Raw genomic sequence first — 6,667 nt, forward strand, 5'->3', positions numbered from 1 at the left:
AAACTAAGTGAAAATGACAGAGAGTGGATTAATGTTTGCCTGGGGCTGGGAACTAGGAGTTAATGGAACTTCATGTGGATAGAAATATATTTTTTTACTCAGGTGATGGCTACACAGGTGTATGATTTGTAAAGCACATTAAATTGTAAACTTGATATGAATGCATTTTATTTTGTGTAAGTTATCCTTAAAATTGATTCAAAACATTAAAAAATAGAGTTTGATCTTTATGAATTCTAGATTTTAAATGGATAGATTATACTTAAAGAAATTAATATAATTATATTCCCCATTCTGCCTGCCACACCCAAAATTAGTTTAAGCTCAGAAGTCTAATAAGTGGGTAAATAACATTTTCTCCTCACTGTTTTAGAAAAAATAGCCCATCAGAGGCAAGGGCAGGGGGAGTATGGCATGGCCCCAGATTTGGATTTAAATCTCATCTGATATTTATTTATTATATAACTCTAGACAAATCCCTTGTTCTTCTGGAATTCCTATCTACCTCCTTATATGTGAAATTGTTATAATACCTACTTTTCTGGGCTGCCAAAAGTAAATGAGACAAGGTATATAAAGTACCTGGCACAGAGAGGAAACCTGAAAGAAATGATTGCCTCCTGTTTTAGAAGAACCAGATTTTTAAAAGCAAGATTACTTCCCCATGTCTCATTCAACCTATGGAGGGTTACCTCGGAGATATTCTAAGTTCAATTCCAGACCACCATAATAAAGTAAATATCACAATAAAGAGATTCAAGTGAATTTTAGTGTTTCCCAGTGCATAGAAAAGTTATGCTTACACTATCCTACATAAATATTAAGTGTGCAGTAGCATTATATCTTAAAAAAATGTACACACCTTAATTAAACGATACTTTATTGCTAAAGAGCACTAACAATCAACTGAGCTTTCAGCAAGTCATAATCTTTTTGCTGGGGGACGGTCTTACTTTGATGCTGGTGGCTGCTGACTGATCGGGGTGGTGATGGCTAAAGGTTGGTGTGGCTGTGGCAATTTCTTAAAATAAGACAACAATTGCTACATCAATTGACTCTTCCTTTCACGAATGATTTTTCTGTAGCATGTAATACTGCTTGATAGCATTTTGCCCACAGAACTTCTTTCAAAACTGGAGTCAGTCCACTCAACCTCTGTCGCTGCTTTATCAACTAAGTTTATGTCGTATTCTAAATTCTTTTGCTGTCATTTCAACAGTCTTCACAGTGTCTTCATCAGGAGCAGCTGCCGTCTCAAGAAACCACTTTCTTTGCTCATCCATCAAAAGCAATTCCTCATCCATTCAAATTTTATCATGAGATTGAAGCAATTCAGTTATATCTTCAGGCTCCACTGCTAATTCTAGTTCTCTTGCTGTTTCCACCACGTCTGCAGTGACTTCCTCCACTGCAGTCTTGAACCCCTCAGATTCATCCATGAGGGTTGGAATCAACTTCTTCCAAACTCCTGTTAATGTGGATATTTTGACTTCTGCCCATGAGTCACAAATGTTCTTAATGGCATTTAGAATGGTAAATCCTGGGGCACCTGGGTGGTGCAGTCAGTTAAACGTCTGGCTCTGGTGTCAGCTCAGGTCGTGATCTCAGGGTCATGAGATTCAGCCCCACATCAGGCTCCACACTCAGCACGGGGTCTGCTTAGAATTCTCTCTCCCTCTCCCTCACCCCCCCCACCCTGTGAATTTCTCTCTCTCAAATAAATAAATAAATCTTTTTTTTTTTTAACTAAATGCTGAATCCTTTCCAGAAAGTTTTTGATTTACTCTGCCCAGATACACCAGAGGAATCACTGTCTATGGGAAGTACAGCCTTACAAAATATATTTCTTAAATAATAAGACGTGAAAGTCAAAACTACTCCTTGATCCATGGGCTGCAGGATGGATGTTGTGTTAACAGGCATGAAAACAACATTAATCTCATTGTACATCTCCATCAGAGCTCTTGGGTGACCAGGTACATTGTCAATGAGCAGTAATATTTTGAAAGGAATCTTTTTTTCTGAGCAGTAGGTCTCAATAGTGGGCTTAAAATATTCAGTAAATCATCTTGTAAACACATAAGCTGTCATCCAGTCTTCGTTGTTCCATTTATAAAGGACAGGCAGAGTAGATTTAACATAATTCTTAAGGGCCTTAGGATTTTTGGAATTGTAAATGAGCATTGACTGTAACCGAAAGTCACCAACTGCATTAGCCCCTAATAAGAGAGTCACCCTGTCCTTTGAAGCTTTGCAGCCAGGTATGGACTTCTCTCTAGCTGTGAAAGCCTTAGATGGCATCATGTTCCAATCTAAAGCTGTTTTGTCTATATTTAAAATCTGTTGTTTAATGCAGCCAGCTGCACGAATGATCCGAGCTGGATCTTCTGGAGAACTTGCTGCAGCTTCTACATCCACACCTGCTGCTTCACCCTGCACTTTTCTGTTATGGAGACGGCTTCTTTCCTTAAACCTCATGAACCAAGCTCTGTTGGCTTCAAACTTTTCTTCTGTGGCTTCCTCCCCTCTCTCAACCTTCCTAGAATTTAAGAGACTTTGGGCCTTGCTCTGGATTAGGCTTTGGCTGAAAGAAATGTGGCTGGTATGATCTTCTATCCAGACCACTCAAACTTTCTCCCTATCAGCATCAGCAATAAGGCTGTTTCACTTTCTTATCATTAGTGTGTTCACTGGACTAACACTTTTAATTTCCTTCAAGAACTTTCCCTTTGCATTCACAACTTTGCTAACTGTTTGGCACAAGAGGCCTAGCTTTTGGCCTATCTCGACTTCCAATATGCCTTCCTCACTAAGCTTGATCACTTCTAGCTTTCGATTTAAAATGAGATGTGTGACTCTTCCCTACACTTGAACACTTAGAAGTCGTCGTAGGGCTATTAATTGGCCTAATTTCAATATTGTTGTGTCTCAGGGAATAGGGAAGCCTAAGGAGAGGCAGAGAGATTGGGGAAGAGCTGGTCAGGAGAGCAATCCGAACACACACATTTATCCAATAAGTTCACTGTCTTATATGGGCGCACTTCATGGTGTCCCCATACAATTACAATAGTAATGTCAAAAATCAATGATCGTAGATCACCATAACAAATAATGACTGAGCCACCCAGGCGACCCCACCATAACAAATATAATAATGAAAACATTTGAGTATATTGTGAGAATTACCAAAATGTGACACGGTACCTGAAGAGAGCAAATGCTTTTGGAAAAATGGTGTAGACACGCTCAGTGAGAAATTTACTAGCTCGCTCAAGTCATATTATTTTAGCTGTCACTAAGTTTGTCACTAAGTCAATAATATTTATTAACCTCCCATTGTGTACCAGGTACTTTTCTAGTCTCTGAGGGTATACTGGGAGAGTAGATAGGGAATAACTGTAATGTTTTCAGTTAGTGATACCTATACTCATTGTATGAATCAATATATATATGTATGTATATACATATATATGTATATATACACACAAATGAAGTATAGTGAACTTACACACAATTTTGAAACATCTTGGAGTATTCTGCATGGTAACAAGACCCTAGGGTTCTACTTCAGCTCTGCCAAAACTGATGTCCTATCGGACAAGTAAACTAACATTAGTTTTCTCATCTATAGAAGAGATTTGAACTGTTTTCTTTCAACTCTAAGACCTTTTGTATGGAAAGATGTCTAAAGTCCTTTCCTGATTTTTAAAATCACTCATTACATATATTATTTCTTCCACTAATTCTGGGTGTGCATTATTAATCAATTATAGGTCTGTAGGTAAAAACAGTTTGGATTCTGAATTATCTCAGACAAAAAAATTTTTCACTCCTTCACTCATTAAACATTCACTGAGCACCCTCTGTGTATAAATAACTATGCTAAGTTCTAGGTATAAAGTGGTGACCAAAACAATCTTGGTCCCTAAAAACAAAATACTAAGCAAACAAAAAAACCAATCTTAGTCCCTGACCTCATGGAATTTACTAGGTGTAGGAGGTAAGGAAAAAGTTTTTCAATTTTGGAAGAAAATAAAGAATGCAGTTTTTATAGCTAAGTTAGAGATGTCTGAGATGCATCCCAGTAGAATGGGCATATGTAGGATAACCTAGGGAGATATCACCAGATAGATATTATTTAAATCCATGAAGCTGGATGTGGTCAAGTTGAATGAGTGTATTTAGTGAGAAGAAAAAAAATCACAGGTCTCAATTTTTAGGAAAGTTCTAAGATTTAAGTTTTAAAGATTGGGCATAGGAAGAGTTGCTAACAAAGCAGAATAAGAAGAGATGGGAAAGACAGAATGAAAACCAGAGTATAGCATTCCAAGTAGAGGGAATGGTCAACTGTATCAAATACAAACTAAGTGAAAGAAGGACCCGTTGAATTTGGGAAAACTAAAATCATTGATGCACTTGGCAAATGCAGATTTAGCGGGCTGGTCAAAGCAGGATTGGAATGTGTTGGGAAGTAACGGTGGGTAAACAAGTTGAGACTATGAGTGGACAATATCATAGAGAAAAGCTGTGGTAGTTGGAAGGAAATACAAGTTTGGCAGATTTTGTTGCTATTGTTTGTCTGCTTTTTAGTGTAATTGTTTTGTTTTTGTTTTAAGATGTGTGATATCAGGGCTGAAGGGAGGTTGAAGATGAACAGGAGAGAAGGAGAGAATTGATGGGTGAGGACACTTAGACGTTGAGCAATGTAATCCAAAGGAGAATGGAAGGATTGGTCTCCGACACTTTCAAGAGGCTAAAAGCAGTGGAAGTATGTGATAGGTTAGGATGGATAAAGGAAAGAGGCAGCTTGGTAGAAAGTGTAGGCGCCAGATTATGGGACAGGCCCCAGTCTAACTTCTTCCATTCACTAGCTTGCTCAAGTTATGCTATTTCTGGACTTCCAATTTCTTCGTCTCTAAAACAGAGAAAAAGTATTACCTATGTTATAGATTTGTTTTGTGAATTTTAAGTGACTTAACATTTATAAGAGCACTTAAAAATATCTGGCATATACCGAGTGCTGAATAGGTCGTAGTTACTACTGTGTCTTTGTGGGATGATAAAGAAGATCCTGTTTGATGACTTCTACATTCTCCATGACATGGGACAAATATAAAAACATTGTTAACCTCTCTAAACTCAAAGTCGTGCAAATAAACAATGAGAAAACTTTTTTTTTCTGTTAACTTGCTAAAGATTTAAAAATTGTAATATCCACTATTGGCAATGGCGAGTGAATCAGGCCTATCTCTCCATGTCTGGTGAAAGCAGAAGGTGTACATCCCCTCCAGGAGGCAATCTGGTTATATGAATCACAAGATTTTATTATGCCAGTAACACAGAGGTCCTCAGAGGAGGCGTGTGTGCTGGGTAAGGAGGGGGTGGGAAGTCCTGCCCCTGAGAAAGCTAGTTAGTTACATTTGACTCCATCCCCAGTTCCCTGATTGGTGAAACTCCGAGTCCTCCCCCTGGCTCCCGTTAATTCCCAGGTTTATGCTCCGTGGTGTAATTGGCCTCAGGCTCCTGTGTTTGTATGATGTCTTTGTTTCTCTTTCCAACAATTCAGCTTCTTCATGAGTCTCCAAAAGAAATCCTCTAAGAGGGAGGGGTCACATCCTTAGAGCCCAGAGTCTTACGTCTTATTTCTCTCTCTTATTCCCCACCCTTCGTTACCTCAGGGGATTCAGAACTCTTCTCTGTTGTGCAGAGCATTTCAGCTCTTCCAAATTTCCAATTCCATAGTTGCATGCTAAACCCTTCAGCGCATTCACAAGAGAGTATTCCAAGACGTACTGTTACTGGAGGGGTTATCGATGGCAACATTTTACTACTACTTCAGCAATTCCACTTTCAGAACTAAAGAAATAATCAAATACTTATTTCACTACTATAATCGCCAAAACATTGTCAACAGCTTAAATACTCAACAAAAAGGGTTAATAAATCATAATATATGTCATATAATGGAATGTTAAACTACTATTAAAATACCATTTTGAAAAGCATTTATATGAGGGAATTCTCGCAATACTTTTTTTTTTTTTTTAGATTTTATTTATTTGACAGAGACATAGTGAGAGAGGGAACACAAGCAGGGGGAGTGGGAGAGGGAGAAGCAGGCTTCCCGCGGAGCGGGGAGCCCAACGCGGGGCTCGATCCCAGGACCCTGGGACCATGACCTGAGCCAAAGGCAGACCCTTAACAACTGAGCCACCCAGGCGCCCTCGCAATATGTTTTTTTTTTAAATACATTGAGGTACAAAGAATAAAACAACCAAAAAGATGTAGCCTCTAATCCCCCTTCCCATCAACACTTTAATAAAGAGTAATGCATGTATAAGGTTATACAATTTAAGCAATGCAGAAAGTTACAAAATGGAAAGTGAAAAGCCTCATTTCCCTCCTTCCTCCCCCTACCACCCTCTCCAAATGAACAATTGTTCATAAACACTTCCTAATTTTAAAAAGCATAAATCTGCATAAATTCACATCTATATTTTAATTTTACACAAAAAAGAGTATAAAATTTACATTGTTTTATAACTTTATACACTTATGATACATTTTAGAGATCTTTCAATAATCAGCATATATATGTATACATACACATTTTAAGATATGACATAGATAATATTCCACATTGTTCCATCATATCGATATACTCTAA

At 38.1% G+C, this 6,667-nt stretch overlaps 1 pseudogene; it reads right to left on the minus strand.

Annotated features, from left to right (window-relative positions):
* Positions 1-922: 922 nt before the first annotated feature.
* On the minus strand, positions 923-5,823 carry LOC118001363 (annotated as a pseudogene).
* Between the last annotated feature and the right edge of the window lie 844 nt (positions 5,824-6,667).

Source organism: Mirounga leonina, unplaced genomic scaffold, assembly GCF_011800145.1.
Source record: "Mirounga leonina isolate KUSES-001 unplaced genomic scaffold, KU_Mleo_1.0 Mir_53, whole genome shotgun sequence".
NCBI lineage: Eukaryota > Metazoa > Chordata > Mammalia > Carnivora > Phocidae > Mirounga > Mirounga leonina.